The sequence below is a fragment of the Podarcis melisellensis genome (genome assembly GCF_964234715.1).
Source record: "Podarcis melisellensis genome assembly, chromosome: 10".
Taxonomy (NCBI): Eukaryota; Metazoa; Chordata; class Lepidosauria; order Squamata; family Lacertidae; genus Podarcis; species Podarcis melisellensis.
In genome coordinates, this window is record NC_138542.1 from 35836378 (window position 1) to 35858407 (window position 22030).

At 39.1% G+C, this 22030-nt stretch overlaps 1 protein-coding gene across 6 annotated transcripts in view; it reads right to left on the reverse strand.

The window, feature by feature from the left end:
- PPP1R12A (protein phosphatase 1 regulatory subunit 12A) overlaps positions 1-22030 on the reverse strand; it is a 93594-nt gene that overhangs the window by 67953 nt on the left and 3611 nt on the right. The window lies entirely within an intron of this gene.

Consider the following 22030-nt stretch of genomic DNA (forward strand, 5'->3'; position numbering starts at 1 on the left):
CAAAAAATGAGACTATAATCAATATTCTTTATGAAGGGGCCATCATCTGCATCCATATAGAGTGCTTGGGTGAAAACCATTGCATTGTGACTACAGACTAAAACTGGACTGGTATATGCACTGAACATGTGGTTCTGAAGGGAAAGAGAAATAATAACTACCAGCTACCAGGAAAATCAGTTATGCTATGGGCATGGGTAAAAGTGTAACTAACCCATTAACCAGAGGCCTTACAAAGTGCAACATGTGGTGATACAGGGTGAGATGGTCCTGACCCACCAACCAGAGGCCTTGGAAAAAGTGAAATTATGGTGCAACCTCATGTTTTGGACACTAGGGACAGGGGGCCTGCTATGGGTGGGTTGGTGATTTCTTGTGATATGACAGGTTAATAACTGGGTATAGAAAGCAAATCCATGGTTTCAAGAAATATATCAGTTAATGTCTGAATGTAAGATTATGGAGAGGAGTGTTGACTGGATAATCTCGTATATTAACAATAATGCACTATATAGCTGCTCCTACTCCAATATTGTTAATCCCAAGTGAAAAAGTATGCATTGAGTTATCCCATTATATTTTCTCCTGCAGCCTCCTCTCAAGCTCCAAAGGTGAGCTGACAAGGCTAGAATTCCCAGTGTCTGGAATATAGGCCATTTTTTACAGAGATCATGGGAGGTAGTGGTGAAACAGTGAGTTAATGCTTATTGGGCATGATGGTGACAGCTATCTTATTGTAAAAGAAGCTGATGCAAGTGTGACTTCCTGTGGAAACAAGGAAGAAACAGCAAGTTAAAAAGAAGATGCTGCATTTCAGAAGACACAGAGGGATATACTGCTGTCTTAGTTACTAATGGGCAAGAGGTGCCCTTGCTTGTGCATCCCTGGGCAGAGATAGTGAGGGTAAGGTAAAAGCAGCAGGAGGCAACTGATTGTTACCAAAATAGCTTGCCTCCCAAGTTTCTTGCCATTGGGAGCAACTCACACAGCAAGCTCAGGTGCCTTCTAGGAATTGTAGTAATGTAGATGAACGACCAGTAGCAACAGCAAAGGTACTGTTCCAGTTATCAGGATGCAACTCTTCAGAAAATTGTGCCTGTATTGGTGAGACACTGGTGACTACAAAGTGAAGACAAAATAAAAGTGCAGAGAACAAAAATGATAGCTTTGTCTGCATTGTTTCTCAAATGGCCCCACCAAGGAAGGCACAATCTACCGGACGTGATGATGCCATCACACTAGATAGTCTAATTTGGCTATTTGCTGGTGTCATTAAAGGTAAATAAAAGTCAGGGTAATCCTACCTATACTAAACATATAGGTGTCACAATCACAAACTGCCAGCTATTATGAAGTCCGTATTTTGCAGTCCTTTTGCTACAATACAGCCAATTCTGATGAGGTTTAGCACAAAACATTTTTTTCTAATCTGTCCTATTTAAGGTTTTTTGTTCATATTTTCCCTAAAACAATGAAGACAATTATAAAAGAAAATTTGATCTTTCTTTCTTCCCCCCCCCCTTTTTTCTATGCTACCAACCACCACCAGACAACTGTCACCCTAAAGTATTAAGCAATCTATGAGGTGATATAGAATTATGGAGTCCTGATGGTCATAAAACAGTTGCAAGAAAAACACCCTCTTTCTCAGTTCAAATTCTGGAAAGTTGTTCTGTACTTAGTGAAACAAACTAATGCCCTGAAATTTCACTACTAATTCTATGATGATCCATATAATTCTGTATCTTTAACTTTTTCTCCCCTGAATCTCATAGTGAAACAAGCAAACAATGGCATATGCCACTGTCCAAAATTGGTTTTGCCCATGAAATAGTCAACTCTGAGTAGTCAACACTAGACCAGGGTTTCCCAAATTTGGGTCTCCAGTTGTTTTTGGACTATAATTCCCATAACCCCTGACCACTGGTCTTGTTAGCTAGGGATGAGAGCTGTAGTCCAAAAACAGCTGGGGATCCAAGTTTGGGAAATTCTGTACTAGACTAAAGTGAGATGAACACACTCAACAATCACAGCCTAGGGCATTGTATTCTAAGGTTCTCATAGTGGGATCACACTTTTTCTGAATCTGAACTGGAAACAAATTTCACTTCTGTATCTTATAAGATTAAATTTTAAAGTCAGTAACTTTTCTGTCTCCAAAACAGTACATTCCCACCCTCCATGATTCAATATGACATACCTCTTTCAGGATATGTCATTCAGCTGCAAGAAACAGGACCATTCAATCACACCTCAAGTAAGAACATGGTCAATTACCAACCACAGCAAAGGCTGAATAGAAGCAAGCAAAGCTAAAGCAGAATCAAGCATGATCACTAGCAACTTATTTTGTGGATGGGTACTTCAGAGTCACATAAAACATTTGACTAATGGGCTTATCAATCACCAATTTAGACTAGTAGTTGTGTGTCCCAGCACACAGCTGAAAATTACTGGCAAATGAACAAAGCTTCCATATCACTAGTACCTCCTTGGGGATGAGGATAGGCTGTTCTGAATGCAGGCAACTCCACTAAGAAATCAGAGGGCTTCCCTGTGTGGGTATGTTTCGTTACTTGTCATTAAATATCAACAACAACAACAAAAAAGAAATCAGGCTTTAGGAAGGCTGCAGGAGGCAACCAAAGGTGAACCATGGTCAAAAGCTCATCAAAGTCTCCAGGTTGACTCCTCGATACATTACATAACACATATGTATTTGCGCACCAAGTTGTAGGTTGTATTTTTATTCTAGTACTTTAACACAAAGTGGGGACCTGAATCCTTTGCCCCTAAGAGGATTGTTCCTGTTCAAGGCTCCTGCTAGCCTGAAAAAAGAGCCTTGCAATGCTATTCATGGCCTACAGGGTGGGGAGGTTTCAAGACAGGGAAAAAGAAAAAAGAACTTTTATGGAGGTCTTAGGGTGGGAAAAAATAATCAATTTTCTCTTTCCATCTCTCCTAAAACCTTTCCCCAACTGACTGGTTTAAAGAGCACTTTTTCTATAAGGCAGTTGAAGGAACAAATTTGTGCAGAAAGAGAAACAAAAGTGAGGCACATCCCTTGCTCCCTCCTGAAACCTCCCCTAATAGCTCAGAGAGGGTACTTAACCTTCTGGCATGTATTCCTTCTGACCTTTCCCCCACTCCCAAAACTGTAACCTGTTAGCAGCTCAAGCAAGCCAATTCCCTCTCTTCCCCTTTTTCTTTAACTGACAACCCCCCCCCCCAGGCCACTGTGGTGCTCAGTCTGTGTTGAGCTGTTTGATTTCAAAGAATCATAGAATTGTAGAGTTGGAAGGGACCGCAAGGATCATCAAGTCCAACACCCTGCAATGCAGGAATCTTTTGCCCCATGTGGGGCTCAAAACCACAACCCTGAGATTGAGAGTCTCATGCTGTACTGTCTGACTTTGATTTCTTTATGCCTAGAAAGTCCCCCCTGCTCTGTCAGTTGCCACTTCTTATGCAGACAGGCACAGAACCACCAAGATCAGTATTATAAATAATTAGAAGTCCTCACACAAAGTGATGCTAGTTTTCAGATCTCTACACTAAGCAGCTATAGACCTAGTTATGAACCTTTACTAAAGTAATACTTCTGCTCTCTGAATATATCCAGCTATCAAATACTACCAAAATTAATTTCCACTACCTTTGTAAAAGCCTACATTTAAATTGTTAGAGTGTTTGCTACTGTACTACCGCAGGAGGCCAAGGAAAGGGTACTAGATAGTTAAAGACAATTGGAATTTTTTCCCTTTGGATGGGTGCCTTCAGTTCACTGCAGAACAAAGTTAGCTGACCATATAAGGCTCTGGGATTCCCATGCAAAAGGCTCAAATATATTAACTATATGTATGCTAAAATCAAACAAGCTTCTAAAATGAGCCTGAAGTGCCTATGTATTAGCAGATCAGGAATATGGCTCTTTCAAAGATAGTAACAGCAAATGTGTCCACTTTAAATAGTACTTGTGGTGGAAAATTTTGGAGTCTTCAGTTAGGGAACAGTAGATAACTTGTGTCCAAAACAACAGGAGAGGTCTACTTCCAATGATAGCTGTAAAGCTCTATCATGTCTCCTACTTCACTTTTACTAGATACTCTAGTTTGATTAGATGAAAATCTCTCTCTCTGTGTGTGTGTGTGTGTGTGTGTGTGTGTGTGTGTGTGTTTTGACATCAGTGCAACAGCACTCTCCCACTTGTGCTCCCCCCAGCAAGGCATAACACCTTCAGTACAGGAGCTTGTACACAGTCATGGATAGTAGCCATTGAAAACCTTAACCTCTGTTATGTTGGTCTAACCCAGGGGTTGGCAACCTAAGGCCCATGGGCCACAAGTGGCCCATGGGGGTCATTTAACCGGTCCACAAGCTGCCTGCTCAGTGAGTCCCCGCGTGCTGCACTAAACCGGTGCAGTGCAGCACGGGGACTCATTTCCGCGGCACCAGAAATCATTTCTGCACAGACGCCGGAAATTGAGGGCGTGATCTGGCCCACGGAGGGATCTCCACTGGAGTGAACCAGCCTGGGCGAGGTAAACCTTGCCGACCCCTGGTCTAACCCCCTTTTAAAGCTAACCAAATTGGTGGCCATTTTGTGGGAGTGCATTCCATAATTTAACTATGTACCGTGGACTTCCTTTTATCTATCTGGAATCATCCAAAAGACTGCTTCATTGGATAGTCTCCAGTTTTATGAGAATGAGAACCCACTCCATCTCCACACCATGCATAATTTTATGCACCTTCTATATACCTTACTTGTCTTTCCTCTATACTTAAAAGTTCACAAATTGGCAAATTTTTCTCATAGGAGTGTTGTTCAAGCTCCATGAGCACTTGGGTAGCCTTTTTTCTGAACCTTTTGTGGCTCTACACTAACCCTTTTTTGAGGTGTGATGACTGGAACTGTACACAGTATTCCATGTGTTGCCACACCACAGATTTGCGTATCATTATATTGACAGTTGTGCTTTCAACACCTTTCCTATTGAACCCTAACACATAATTTGTCTTCATCAAAGCTGCTGCACACTGGGGCAAGATATCTTCATCAAACCATATACCAAAGACTGGTATATGAGGCTGAGTGAGGCAGCTGCCTCAGGCAGCAAATCCTGAGGTGCAGAAAAGGGCTAGAAAGGCATGACTTCTGGTTTGCCCTGAAACCTTGAAGCTAGCTTGCTGCCCTATGAAGCTGCATGAGGCAACCTACCTCGGGTGGCATGCTTCACAGGGGGTGGGAGATCCAGACTGGGATTTGGGGGAGCCGACGATGCAGCTGAAAGCCAAAGATGGGGAGAGCAGCAACACCACCTTGCAGAATGCCCTCTTTTCACCAAGACGCTCAGTGAAAAGGGGATGGTCCTACAAATTGACTGTGTTGCCCCTCCCCCCACAGGGAGCGGGCCTAGATCAGGGGGGACATCTTGCCTCAGGCACCAAAGGGTGTTGGGCCAGCCCTGCTATATACCATGAACCAAAGTTCATTTTTCCAGACAACCACCGCTGGTTCAAACCATGCCAATACATACATGAAGCTATAATTTTTATTCCCAATATACATCATTTTGCTTTCCCCCCCTGAGGAAATACTTAACTGCAGTACAAACACGTACTTCAAATTTCTTGAAACACAGTTTCAAGCAGATGGATAGATATAGATTGATAGATATGTACCACTGATCTGCTTATTGTATGATGATGCATTAAACCATGGTAAACCCTAACTCATATTGGATAATAAGCCGTATATCCTACAATCAATGTAATTCTGCTATATTACCAGAAACTTGTCTTGTCTCCACAATATCTTAAAGAAATTGTCAACTTAGTCATAACTACAAATTCCTATATTTTATCCTTCCACTATTTGATTTTGGGTGTTAATGGTGAATTTCAGAATTTCACACATAGAATTCTAGCTACCACAAGCATGTAAAAGTTCATTATGTTATTGCCTAACCAATTGTTCCACATAATGCAATGGAAAGAATACTGGATGAAATTTGCAATACAATTTTTTTTTTAAATCACTTAATTCCATTTGCCATTGTGCTAGTATGGAGACATACTTCTGAAGCTCCTTACAATCCCTTCTTGTTTTATTATTATTAATTCAATTTCTTATTCACCCTTCACCACAATGCCCCAGGGTGGATTATGGCAATTTAAAATGCATTATTAAAATCAGCAGCACATTTCTCCAATACACAGAACAGCTTTTGACTATATAGCACACAGTGACACACAGTAGATGTAGATGTGTCCATTATACCATGAAATAGAAGTATTTCTGTTAAGTACAATGGGTTTGATCCTACATTGACACTCGGTTTACAGAAGGACCCTTTTATCAGCACAATTCTCCTTCCACAACAAAGCAATAATACTGGGCTCAACTCATTTTAAAGTGCCTATGTGAACAGATAGACTTTGAATGGAACAACAATTTGCTATTCTCATTCCACACAGAAGTCATTAGCAAAATACACAGACCCAAGGTAACTGTGCCTACCATCCCCACTAACAAGAAAACAAAAAAGTAAAGAAAATCTAGTTGTTGGGAATGGGACAATTTAACTGTGGACTAATAAAAAAACACACCTGGGGGTGTAATCTCTAAAATAAGCTTTGGGCTTCCACGGTGATATAGCAACATCTCCATAAGACGGTCTTCTACAAAATGGCATTGTATATCATCAAGTGTTGTACCCCTATACCAATAGCCAACATATGTAGAAATGAATAAGGAAATGGGATATGTGCACCTCAAATTAAGATTTGGGCAAATCATACACCCACACACCCATTTAGAACTTAGAAGAGACACCCCCCTTTTCCGCTTCTGCTCCCAACAGATCCTCTTAGTTCTGGGGTCATCATGCATTAATACACAAATGACTAAAAAATCCCAGTATAAATATTATCATGTTTTTGAGGTTCAACAACTTACAAGCTTTCTAAAGGAACTTAATTATATGGTAGGCAATAATCAGTAACGCCAAAACAGTGCATAAACATGTGGGGAATTAAGAGTCTCGAAAAGCAGGACATAACAACTGGTTCCAAAGATTTGTAGAACCCCTATCATAAGAGTTACTTCTGAGAACCAATGCTGCTGTGGTTAAAGCAATGATGAGGAAGCTAAGGCCCCCAAGCCTTTTATGCAGTCCTCCAGGTGCAGCAGTCTCACTCTTGCTCTCTTAGCCATCCCTCTGGAAATTGATTCTTTTTGAAACAAAGGAGGAGGGGGGAGGTGTGGCTGTTAGGTAAGCCCAAGGCCAAAAAGAGCCTTGCAATGACCAACAGAGTAGGAGAAAGTAGGAAAGGAAAGGAGAGTAGACGGAAATACAAAAGTAGATTGTACTGAAAAGGAGAAGCATTTGACAAATGATCATTTCCCATCTGCATTAATATGGAAGGGGGAATGGAGAAAGGCCCAAAACAAAGAGATGGAGATGGGGTAACAGAAAGATAAGATGACATGGAGGGGAGAGTGGGCACTGTGGAGTCCAGCAGAGAAAGGAAAAGAGAGAAAACGCATTCACCACCAGTTTGTGCCCTAGCCACTGCTAGCCTGGAACCCCCAAAAGACACTCCTCAAGGGAATGTAATCCTCAACTGTAAAAAGGCTCACAAACCCCTAGGCTAAAGCGTCTTTTGATCTAGAAACTTAGTTCAAATTCTCAGTCAGCATGAAGGTCCCCTGTCACATACTGCCAGCAATCAGAAAAACTCATCATTACACTAAAATGTCACTGAGAAGACTGGAATGAATACAAAAATATAATGAAGAAAATTATGTGCTCATAGTATCAAATTGAACACTTTTAGTTTCATCATGTGTCAAGTTTAGAATTGTTTCTACCTTTCAGATGCCTTTTTACTGTATAACCACCTGCTATTGAACATTCTCTGTCTGCAGCAATAACTTAAGAGCTCTTTTCAAATGGATCTATTTCCAGTATTAGTTTGTCAGAAACAGGAAACAATTTGAAACTACTCTTCATAATTATAAACAAGTACATAAAGCTGGGTAGTTTGGAAGCCCATCTATTTACAAGCTACAATTTGCTGTTCTGGTTTAGCATAAAAAACAATGCTTATTTGCAACTTGGACTGAGGGTCAATTAATGCTTGTAAGCAATGAAATAGACTCCCACCCTACAATTCAATGAAGAATATGTTTACTACCAGTCTCCAAGGTTGCACTTGAAATTTATGGTACAGGAGAGTGATGCCTTAACATCCAAAGATATTTTGAACTGGGGGGAATGACAAGTGATGAATACACAATCTCTCAAGCAGAAACAGCCTATGTGGTTGATAGTATTGTAAGAAAACGGATTTACCCTAACCAAAACAAACATTTTTGGGTATTCAAGGGCAATGACACAGCTCTGAAATAAAACTTTACTGAGGCTCTCATATTAATTCCTATGACAGAATTTACGACTTTAAATTTCCCTCAACTATACCACAGCCAAATTAGTCTTTAGGACCTTAAAATAGGCATACATTGTTTACGCTGCCATTTGTGCAGAGGCTCCTGAACTTTTAAAGAGATTATTAAAACAATATATTCAGGAAAAAAGTAGAGAATATCAATTCAGACAATTTAAGCTGTTTAGGTTCACAATTCTTATAGTCCAATATAGGGATTGTCAATCCAATGTCCATTCATGCAATCCAGTGCCCATTTCTTTTAAATTGCCGGGGGCATTTTTTTGTTTCTTTGGGAAATGGATGGTGCTTCCTTCATCCATGTAGGGTCTTTTCTGAATGGGGGATTAGGCAGTACAGGCATGAGAGAGACAGAGGGATACACTTGGGCAGAGAGAAGAGACATATGTGTGGCTGTATACTGTGTGGTGTTTGTGGCCTGCATGCTTGCTGTGAGTGGTGAATGCACATGCAAGAGGAAGTGTGGACACCTTGTACATTTTACATGGTACAGGAAATGCTCCCTGTTATAAGACAGCAAATGATACATTGTGGCACAAGGGAGGAGTCCAAAGTGCTCACTGAACCATGTTATCGGAGGCACAAGTGTCTGCAGTGCCCAAAAGTCTTTTTCCAGTTTCAGCTGGTGCACCAAATAAGAGCTGCTAGACAGGGATGTCTGGGCCACAATTATCCATGTGCTGGCAACCTCAAAGCTGGACTACTGTCATGTGATCTATGTGGAGCACACTATGTTAAAGTAACTTATCTGCTGATAGAGTAGCACTAGGAATCAATTTGTTACTGGGTCAAGTTTAAAATTCTGTTGACGAATTAAAGCCATGAACAACATGCAACCTAGTTACCCAAGGGAACACCTATGCCCATACAGACTAGCCCAGCTACTAAAATCTCAGGAGGGACCTTGTCAGATGTCCCACAACTAGAGCAGGCAGGGGCAGGGCATTTTCTGTGTTAGCACTCAGTTTATGGAACCATGTCCACTTGGAAATAAGGCTGGAGCCTACATTGTAGAGTACTGGTGCCTCCTGAAGACGCATGCATTCATCTAGCCTTTAGGAGTTACTGAGGCTTTGAGAACTGTTCTACCTACTGAATGTATGGTTGTATTTTAATTTGTATTAACTGTAATGTGTATTTACTGGCTTTAAATTTTGTTTATTAGATTGCCTTTTAAGGTTGTAAACAGTCTTTATGGAAGGCAGCCTACAGATGTTGTTAAAATATCCAGTACAATTAAATATCTCAACAAAAAATGGCAAATTGCATTTAATATTCAAAATTAAGAGCATGCTATTTATATGAGAACAATGGTTACTCTATAAAGACAGAAAGTCTTAATTTTGTGTTCAAAAATTAGAAAAATCACATGGCTAAAACATATCAAGATAGCAAGCCAATCATTAGCAACTACTCCATTTGTACTTCAGAAGACGGGAGAGTTCTCTCATTCAGAACTCATTATTGTTTTGCTTCCTTTTTAAGGAATGTAAAAAATGTTAACATGCTTTTTATTTGGATTTGCTTTTTATGGCCAAAATGAAGCCAAGTTAAAGGGATAAAGTTTGATCAGATCTGATTTTGAGTTAACAATCCCAAGCTTACTTATGGAAGATATATGAAGTACTTATACATATGGTGGTATTCTTTTTAACAAGTGAAAATAAACAACCTACAGTGCAAATGCTGTGTCATACTGCTTTCCAAATTCAAACACAAGTAGATCCAGTCTTAAGCATTTAATATACAATAAATGGCAGAGATTCAATGTTCCATTTGTATGACAATACCATTTCTACAAAAACGCTACAGCATTACTAATTTTCACATAATACAGAAACTCAACTTGTATAAGATTTTGAAGACAAGGAGCTATGGTATAACAATCTCTTTCCCACATTAGGTCCTTAACCCCCCAACTGAACCCTAAAGAGCAATTTAAAAACCCCACACGTCTGGATCCCACACAATACTTGCAAACTTAACTCCATGGGTTTTGCTTGTTTCAAATAGATAACATTATTTGATTCTGCTCTATGTGGTTGCAAATGACATTATTAACCAACAGTATTTCATAAATTCTAAACAAGGCTTCTGTAATTCTGGTCGTTAGTGACAGAAGAGGCAACTTAGTTCTGATCTATTTAGGGACATTCGTACACTTAAGAAAAAGGAGAACAGGAACAGAGGTTGATATCATACACCACAAAAATTAGGCAATTATTTCCGGTTACATTTTAACTGCTAACTGAATCACTGTACTGGTTAGTCAACTATCTGCAAAGAACAAAACAAAAACAAAAATGGAGCAACCTTTTTGGGTAGGCAGCACCAATAGTTCAAATGTTAAGGATTAGCATTTATAGATATACTAGATGCAGCTGAAAAGTAAACAGCCAAGCAGACAAAAGTCTAGTACATTGAGAATATTATTTCTTAAAAATGCAAATACCCATTTCAAAATGTATCAAGACAATATTGCATGAAATCCTATTTTCCCTCAAACTTTAAATAGTCCAACTCCAAGCTTCTGGCTAGACAATCTAAAAGGGGAACTACATACAAGTGTGCTGATGGAAGCGTCTTTTACTCAAGAAAATATAAACTCTTAACATCTTACCATTTCACATGATTTGAACTCAGACAGTAAATGGACCTCTTGAAGCAGTTAATAATGTAATCTTCATTCAAACATAGTTCAGAGTTTATAAAACGTAAGATAAAAGATATAAATAAAAACACTTTTCAACCCTGATTTTAATCAAAGAGGAATATGCACACTTCCTTAAAAAAATGACCAGAGCAATTCTGTGTGCATCAACTCAAATAAGCCTCATTGAATTTAGTGGAACTTATTCACAGGTTAAGTGTGTCTAAACTTGCAGCCTTAGTACTATCAGCTGGTCATGAAAAATACACAAGTAAATACTGGGAACAAAGAAGGAGAAAATTGGATTTCCATGATGGAGGCCAGTAGCCCCAATTGGTATTTTCAATTAAAGGGGGACAGTTAATGTGACCTAAATCTATATATATAATATTTAAAGGAGAGGTTATTTGTTGTAACTTGCATGCTAAGATCACAGTATTCTGTTGTAAAATGAAAGATTCTAAGAGTTTGTCTCAACTGTTTATATTTTCAGATGAATCTGGGCAGTCACAGAATTCTGAAAATATTAAACAATTATAATTTATTATCTAGTCTAAATAGCAATATGAACATGTGTGTTCACTAGCAATTCCCACTGCAACACACCAGATGAATTTCCAAATAGGATGTACCTGTACTAGACACAACAATAATTGCCAAAAAAAAAGGCACCAATTCCTTCGAGGAGTAATGTTATTTCAAAATTGTGTTTAAAGTTGTCAGTTGATCAGGTGTGAAGAACCTTTAGCCCTCTACTTGTTGGCCAACGATTATGAGAGTTGTAGTTCAGCAACATCTAGCACCTAAAGTTCTCCACAGCTGGTGTAAATCTACTGATAGCGGTGTTACAGCCAGCAGCAGTAGTCAAAACAGGGTGCTCAATGGGAGTTATGTGGGCAGCTTTCAATCCACTGGAATTAAGCCCCTTCATTCCTCCAATATATCCATGAATCAGTCTCAAACCAGTTTGAAGCTGGGACATGTTTTCCCCTCCCCTGACTAAAACCAATGGGTCAATGGTTAGGGCATTTTTTTCAATCTTTAAATATAAAATTTATCCATTAAACAATCCCTATATTCACACTCCCATACCTCTGACATACCCAGAGTGGTGTAGCATTCAACAAACATAAAGAATACAAGATTTTGTTTCCTCCAGTTTGAGAGATCTGGGGTTCAATTCCTGGAGAAACACTAGTTCCTTTTTTGAAAATCTCACCTCCGTGCCTAGACACTAATTCCTTCCACCATCATAACAAAGTGCCATTCAATATATGTGTCATCTAGTCATCCTGAGACACTAACTCCCTGATCTGTTCCATTCCTCCAGCCCAAGGAACAAAAACTCTTCAAAACCACTAACAAACAAAACATCAAGAACTCCTCCCTTCCATACCAGGTCAGGAAGTCCATGCGAATGGACATAGGTACTTTTGCTATGGCAAACTGTAAAAGGCAGTAATACCTCATTACTACTCCCCACACCCAGCAAGCAAAAAGGTTTGTTAACTGACTTTGTGACCCACTTATTTATGTTAAAGTATCTGTCTTACCTATCTTAACTGAAAATGGCATAAAATCACTGTGCTAATTATTCTTTCTGAGCACCAGAATTTGTGTTCTCAGCATCTTGGTGTGGCCTCATAACTTCTTTTGCTATCCTTAGACTGAACTCTCCTGCACCTGACTTTGCTCCTTGCATACTGGGTCTTTGAGGAAACACAACTTTTTAGCCTAGAAGTCTGTGAGTCAGCGATCTAAGTTCTCTTCTTCCCCACTGTCATCTTCATCCACCCATCCAACCCACCTGGGTTTGAGATGAGCAACAGTACTTATTCTTCATTCACCCTTCTTATGGGTCATTATGGTATATGGAGTGGGACGTTCTGGTATACAGAATGCTATCATAAATGATGAGCTTGAATGGATAATCTCATGATTCCTACCTTTCTGAGTTACTTTGCATACTATGTGAAGTGTCTTCTTTGCTGGAGCATGTCACTGCTTGAATCATGGTACACACACACACACAAATTGCCTGCAACTTTACATCATCTACTGTTGTCACCTTTTGAAGTATGTCTGCTTTGAGGAAGTAGCAAGCAAATTGAGCAATTACATTCCAAATCCTCTCCCTTGGCACCAGCTTCAGCTACAGTCTTCTCTACATCTTGGGTAGTTAAATTTAAGTTGGAGTTCAAAAAACGGTATGGCGTTTAGTCTGAATTTTCTAATGAATCTTGGACCCCATCATATGAATACCTTGGCAGAAGCAATCTTTCAGCCAGATTCAGAAGTTATATTGCAACTGCAATAAGGTCTTAATGCCACCTTGTGTTTAGGCCCAGATTCATTGGCTGTGGTTGTAAATGTTAGCAAGCATACATTCCTTCTATTTGACATTTTGGGACTGTGGACCACCCCACAGCAGATTTTTGTAAAATTGGAAAAGGATCCTGGTCATTATTTCTAGCTCTTCCTTAATGAGATCATGCTTTAGAACCCATTGTAGGCCTACTTTTTTCTGTCCAAGTGCTAGGCCCAGCATGCCATGTGGACTTTGAAACATATTTTCAAGTCTCTTTTTGTACTCTGGGATACCTGAGCTCAGTGGGGTGCTCCATTTCAGGAAGGTTTTCATTTACATGGATACAAATTTTCTGGTGCTTTATGAAGAGTTTTAGGCAGTGTTAGAAACAGAGATATGAAAGCTAGGAGCTAAGTGGCACTTTAATCCGAGGTTATGGACACAACAACATAATATCTAGACACTCTTTTTATAACAAGAATACAAAGCTGAAAATGAATGAACTGCAGTTAAAATATTATGTTAATTTTTCACATGGTCTAGTCCTTTCCCTGCTTACCCCCCTAATATTCTTAAGTGGGTCTTTTCTCCAGTATTCAGACAGTAGCTGGAAGTGGTAAGGCAGAAAAAAGTCCATCTTTCCTTCCACTCTGTAGTTTTAATCTGAAATCTTAGGCACAGTGCTGCGCCCAGAGCTCAGAAACTGCTCATGCTAATTCATTCTCTGTCGCAAAATGCACCTAGAACAATAGGAGTTTCGAACACTGGTTTTAGGTTAGCTCAGTCACGTCCAGATGATGTCACCAGCTCCTCAGGATGTATGGCTTACTCCACCTCAGACTGAAGGAGAGGGAGACACACACACACTAAACAAATTTAGGATTGTTCCTGTTAGTATTTCAAATCGTTGTTACAGGAGGTAAGTCATTACAGAAACAGAATTAGTCACATGACATGTTATAATTTTTATCTAAGTAAATTGCAATCAGTGCACAGTTCTAAGATATATAGACAGTAATAATTACAGAAAAGAAACCAGTGTTAGTGAACTTACACTGTATTGAAGGTTTTATAATGAAAAAGTATAAGCTGGCTCATGCCTTGCTACTCTTCTCTTTCATGTTCTTGTATAGGCTGATGTTGCAAGCTATTTGAAACCTACTATCTGCTATTTGTTCGGAACATACTAAAATGCCTTTTTCTACCGATCAAGATGTAGCAATCAGTTTTCCATTTGACAGTTACAGAACCTTTTGAAAACCCAATTCAAGTTTATTCTATTAAAATAAGTCTCACAGAAGTACAACACTACCAGCATTTTCACCAATGCATACCTAATCTATGTATCACAAGGCAGTGAATCTGGCAAACTACTTAACCAGAAGCAATATTATATGCCCTGGCCCCCAGGTGAGCAACTCTAACTGCAAGGGTGTAATTAGAATAACCTACAAGCATTTATACAGCCAACAACTGCTAGGGTAAGCATATACAGTACAGGAAAACAAAACCTTATCTTATTTTGCTCGCTACTCTTAAGTTTCTTTGTACTTATAAATGTATTTAGGTGCAATCCCACAATAATTTTCTGGGAAACTATGTCCCATTGAACTTACTAGGGCTTACTTATGAATAAACATGTATAAGACTGCAGAGTCAGATCTCTGTATACTCGTGCTGCACTGCAAATGCTCACTCTGTGGGGCAGAGTACTACATTACAGACTTAAACATCACACTAGTGGCAAAATAAACCAGCAGCAATGAACCTCTATCAATGAATTTTGTTCTACTGAAAAATTACAGCTTATCTAGTCTATGCCTTATCTTCCTTCTTTTATACAGGGTGACATTGAACTTTTTGGCATATACAATACTTCCTAGATGAATTCTCAGACTTTAAGAAACTATATTTGCTAGCAATGCTCATATTTATATGATCAAGTTATTGTGAAATAAGCACATTCTTGATATTCATGGATAACATTTTGTTATAAATATGAACCAGTCATATTGCTTTATTGTTCTAACAATACACTAACAGACTATAAGAAGGTGACAGCTGAGGAAAGCCTCCATTCTATGCCACATTTTCCACTGACTGTCATTTCAGGAATGTATCCGGCAATACATGAGAATCTGGAATGTCTCCGCCCACCAGATAGCATCAGACCTTGCACTGCTTACTAGGAGCCCTACTGTTTTGCAGCTCTACTAGAGTTTGCCTTTTTATAGTTAAGAAAAATTTAAAAAACTCAGATAAACAGAGTTATACTAATAAGGATTTCATGCATTTGCATGGAATGATGTGGCAGTTTATGTACACAATGCAAATGAAGTTGTGACCCTTTAAGTTAGTGCTATCTGCCTGTAACTCTGCATTTCCTAATATCCTTCCACAGTTTTGTATGTTGAACTATGTACTCAATAGATAAACGAACCCAAACAGGAAAACTAAATTGTCTCTAAACAGTAATAAAGCAGGAATGAGTCCATAACACTTAACAGTCTACCTTCAATGAAAAATAGTCATTTTCATTCAAAAGATGCTCCTAACTTCTTGATTCTCTCTCTGGTGTACTTTTGTCTTATTACTATAGTGAGTTCTGAATAACAAATTTTGTATAGATTTAGTCCGCAATACTAAACAAAAGTGATGAAAACTTTGCCTATAAACTATCCCTAACCAAAGGACAGAGGTAAAGTGATTTATTTTTTTGTAAACCACATCTGAAACAATTTAGGGCTAGTTTACATACATGTAGAGAAAAATGTGTCCCTTATAACCATACAAGCTGTCTATTACAATGACAGACAAGCAGCAGATTATCTTGCGTATGTGCAAAAATATACGTGCAGTCTTCACACTAGTATATTCATCTATACCGTTTTTCCTTATCAAGGGTGTAGGCCAAGTGCAGTGTTAGAAACTAATCGCCCAATAACACCTTAAACCTAGGTTGTGGGTGCCAGAACAGTATGTCTAAGCACCATTTCTTCCCCAATGGAATTTATTGTTATGTCATTTCTATACCTCTTTATATTTTAAAGAAAAAATCTCAAAGTGGTTTACAAGACATTAAACCATCAAATAAAATACAGAATAAAACAAATTTAAGCTTCAAGGAAAATATTTCAGATCCTTCTCTAAATGACATTTTGCTTTTCCCATATTTACCTACTTACTTTAGATACCTGTCCCATAGCAGAAGTACTCTAGGAAGCCAGTGTTGTGTAATGGTTAGAGCAGAGCCGTAGCTATTGGGGGGGGGGGACAACCTGTGTATATAAGCAAATGTGCACGGGTGTGTGTGCCAAACTGGGTCTTTGACTAGTTTCAGCCCTGGGTTAGTGTGGCAGCCTAGGACCTGGGAGATCAGAGTTCAAATATCCACTCAGTCATGAATCTTACTGGGTGACCCTGGGCCATTCACAGTCTCTTATCCTACCTCACAGGGATTGTAGGGATTAACTGAGAAGGGAGGTGAGCCATGCACTCCTTGGACAAAAAGGTGGGATATAAATACAATAAACAGGTGTCAGCAAACTTTTTTCAGTAGGGGGATTGTCCTCTGTCCCTCAGACCTTGTGGGGGCTGCAATATATATATATATGGATGAAAGAATTCCTATGCCCCACAAATAACCCAGAGATGCATTTTGAATAAAAGCACACATTATACTCAAGTAAAAACATGCTGATTCGCGGATTGTCTGCGGGATGGATTTAGAAGGCGATTGGGCCAGATCCGGCCCCAGTGCCTTAGTTTGCCTACCCATGACAATAAATAAGCAATTCTGCTTACCTGCTTAAGAAAGACTGAAGGGCCAGCCAGATGGAGATTTCAGTCACCAACCTGGCAGCCAGAGATCTCCACATGGTCACAACTGAACCTGCACCAGTTGCAAAACATGCCTGGCATCTGGCTATTTTCTAACACTGGCCACTTGAACCTTACTTCTGTTACCAAACCAACACATATCACCAGAATACAATTTACCACTCTAACATATTGTCTTTCCCATAGACAATGTCCATTTCAAAAGCACTAACAGTAAACAAGCAGCGAAATGCCGTGAAATATCTGTCAAAAACTTCAGATATAAGAATATAAATATTACTTCTTCTCCTGAACACATAAATCCATCTTCGGCATAAAGTAGTTTTGGAGATGTATACTACCCATTCTCATGTTAAGCTATGCTAAGGCATGTTGCAAGTTCCAGATTCCCACTTCAGGAAGATGTTCCCCTAGAGCATTTGATACTCTACAAAGGAACTGAGATGCACTAAATCAGATATACATTTTGTGGCTCTCCCCACACAACCCTGCAACATGCATGCATCCATGAATGCACACACACAATATGAAAAGTCAATAGCAAAAGATTGATACCAGCCACAAATACATATTAAACCAGGATTTTATTAAATCAGAATATGCATACCTTTCCTGCTTTTTTTATTCCTTCACGCAAACCAGGAAGTTGCAATGAACCATAGAATTTCACTGCACATGAACCAGGAATTATGATTAAAAACTTCCAAATAAGGAAACATCACAAGTTAAACTTAAAACATCTCACATTCTGACTTAAAAATTGTGTGAACACAGCCACTGCGTGTGACTTCACAAGAGGCTTGGAGAAAGACCTACGGTAGATTTCAACAAACATCCTGTAAGTTACCATTTATACCAAAGAGCCAGTCCCAGCAATGTGGTAATGAGGTTTAGGTTTCTCCAATTCTCCAAGCCAGAATTTTAAGTAGCCCTAAAATCAAATAGGTATAATTGACACAAATAATAGAGTACACCTGCAACTTATGCTCTCTTTACAACGCAATCACACCTTGTGGGGGGAGGGTGAAGAAAGAAAGAAAGAAACCCGCCATTCCCCATTTATTTGTTTTCCCCCCACCCACGCACCCAGCAGGTTTTCCTTGCTTATCAGACTCCGGGTAGGCTGTGGGAGCTCCCAGGGCACTCCAGCAACCTCCCCAGATCCAGGTAAGCAGCGCTCAGCCTTGCCGGGAGAAGCAGTTCCAGGAGTTCCAGACTTTGTGCATTTCTGCCTTTGTGCATGGGATCCCAGGAACCAAGCCCTTGTGTAAGTGGTGAGCCAAACGTACTGTAAAAAGTACCTTTATATTCCTCTGATTCAAATGGGAGCATTCTTGGATATCTTTCTTGAATCACTATCACTAGAAAGTGCTAAACATTTGGTTGGATTCTGCCCTTTTTTTAACCAAAGCACAAATAAATTGGGATGCAAGGTGTACTGCAATATAGAAATATAAATTTTACTTCTAAGTATTTTATATAAGTAAATACAAAATATCTGTGTTAAATTCTTGAGTTTAAATATTAATAATGTTTAAAAACAATAAAAATAATTGCACATTCCCAAAAGCTATGCCTCCATTAAAATTAGAATTACAGTTGAGCTTTAAGACTACACCGAACAGGAAAGCTCTATACTGACATGCAGTCAACCTCAACACACAAAACAGTAATTTCTTTTTTTCTTCTTCTAAAGGAACCAAAATTCACATAAACCATTCAAACATCACAAAAATATTACATATTGGGGAAAGGGCTCTCTGCACAACTTGCATTTTTAAGACAATAGGGATAAGCAGAGAATAGACCATTTTTGGTTGGCCTTGCTGACCAAGCCAAAAATTTCAGTCACTCACCCACCAAGGATTAGGAAGGCAGGGAGTTAACTTGGACACTGCTGCTTGAAGATACCTCAAGCACCCAAGGAAGACCCCTCCTACCAGCCTTTGTCACTCCTAAGGTCAGCAAAGGGGGATACTGGCTTGGTCCAGTCCCAAGTATGGGGGCGGAGGACAGGGATCCTCACCCACCACTGCAGTGTCAAAGTTGGAAGGCTGATTGGTAATCACTCTCACCAGAGGGCAGCACCACACTCACCAGGAAAAAAATACTAAAACCTGAAGATAAACAACATTAAAAGAAGCCTCCAGTCCCTATAAATATTTTGGTGACTTAGATTAAACTTGCTTTAACTAAGGGATTTACAGTAGAACTTTTTCAAAGTTAATGCAGACTCTTTCTTCAATGGTTCATGCTGCGCTACCACTACAATGTTAAAAAAAATGGCAAACTGTACAGGTGTCAGAAGTTTAAGAGCAATGATTAAGGTTTCTAATTTGGCAACATTTATTCTTATATTGATAGATTCATGAGTGTCAAAATCATAAAAACAGACAACAACTGCCACTACCAGAAATGGCTATACAGTACACTGAGAGAACAGGCAGAACAAGGAATCTGGTCTTCACCAGTCACGTGATTATCTCCAAGTTGTCTTTTTACATGCATCTGGTCGCACAGCAGACTTACATGGTACCCAAGCTTATGGTGAGAAACATATATATATGTTTGGTTACTGTAACTACCTTTCTGTGATACAATATTAATAATTTTTTCCTAGCATAACAATTTCTGTATGTTTTACACCAAAGGTATCACAATGAACAAGTTCATTCTCTTGAACCAATACAACAACAACTAACTAAAGCAACAGAGCAAGAACTCAATGTTTGTACTGTTGGCATAAAATCTTGCAAGCACACACTAGTATACTCTGTAGCTTATCTACACAACCTTAGCCAAGTTATGTGCCCTGTAGTTAAAAGCTTCTTAGACTTGATACTTAATAACATTTAGCATCAAGGGTTACTATCCCCAGTTGATTTACTTGTACAACAAATAAAAGATCTGCTGAAACCCTAGCAAGAGAGCATACATATATAATTATGTCCATTGCTTCAAATTATACCACCCAAAAGCAAAATCATTTCGCTTACTTGATAATGAACTCTGGTCAACTGAATTAGTATCACTGCACTACGAAATAACTTCTTTCAAAATCCTAAGAAAAAAATTGGGGGGGGGGATCAATATACAACTCTATCACTCAGTTTTAGTTATTGTATTGTTTTAATTTCTATACTATCTTCCTAATACTAGCTGCTCAAGTCAACTCACAATAAAACCAAGTTAACTGATGACTGATAAACCACTGGTTTTTGAAAATACTGACAACTGAACTTTTTAGAAAGGTAAAACTGACAAATGGAAAGAAGTGGGTTTAAGGCTCAGCCTACTACTGTTAACATACTCAATGCCCCAGAGTTCAATTTACTGGTTTTAGTGGAAGACACTTAAGTCAATGCTCACTTCTCCTATTGAAACCAATGGGATTTAAATACATTTCGTTTCACTGGAACATACCCAAAGTTCCAGCCAAACACCTAAAGACACTTTTCCAAGTCCATCCTGAATCTGTTTCAGGTTCTATTGACTTAGCGTTAAACTAAGCCTTGTAATTTCTCATCTTGCTAATTACAACCCTCTACATTATTATTTTAAACTTACTTCTTGATTGTGAAGTACTAAACAGGAATTAGTGCAAACGGACTGTTCATTATCCTGTCAATGAACACACTAGTCACATGATTTTTACAAAACACCTTTGTGGGTTGCTTGCAGCATGTGTGAAGAGGGTAGTTCAAAGAAGAAAATTATCCATTGGGATTCTCTCAAGCTGTGTTAGAAGAAAGCTAGCATGCCTATCTTACCATGCTGATCCATGTTTTTGTAGCTTCCAACCTAGTCTAATGCAGTACACTTTAAATGGGGCTGCCTCAAAGAGGACTTGGAAGCTTCATCTGATGCAAAAGTGGCTGTTTGCTTTCTAACAGGTGTTGCAAGGCACACCCACAAACAACTTGTGCTGTGCAAAAGCTGCCTTTGTGCTTCTGGTGCAATTCAAGGTGCTCATTTTAAGATTTAATGTCACACCATGGGACACACATAGCTAAGGGACCAGCCCTGCTCTGTATGCATTATCTATGCCAAATAAATTTAGTGTTGGCAAGGGGAGGAGAGGGCCTTTTCTGCTGAAGCCCTATTGTTCTGGAATGCTTTGTCCATTCAGGGAAAGAAATGATCTTCTTCAGTGTTCGGTTGATTTGTTTTTGGCATGTTCAGTGATTATTTTATTTGTTGTTCCAATTCACTGGCTAGCATTTCTAACTTAAATGTACTTTTATTTTTGTAACCTGCATTGAGCTATTTGGAAATGCAGTGTTGTATCTAACTAAAGCAATGTGCACAAAGTCACAGCCAGAAGCACTAGCCAACAACGCATTTTAGCATGCATCAAAACAGCTTTTAAATGGAAAATTAAGTTCATACACCATAAATGCAGTTCATATGAATACAGTGGTACCTCGGGTAAGTACTTAATTCCTTCCAGAGGTCTGTTCTTAACCTGAAACTGTTGTTAACCTGAAGCACCACTTTAGCTAATGTGGCTTCCCGCTGCACCGCCGGAGCACGAATTCTGTTCTCATCCTGAAACAAAGTTCTTAACCCAAGGCACTATTTCTGGGTTAGCGGAGTCTGTAACCTGAAGCGTATGTAACCTGAAACGTATGTAACCTGAAGCGTATGTAACCTGAAGCGTATCTAAACCGAGGTACCACTGTACATATTTTGAATCTATATGAAGATGAGCTTTAAAAGGCAACAGGTTTTGGAGGTCATTAATATTTATTTACCTAAAA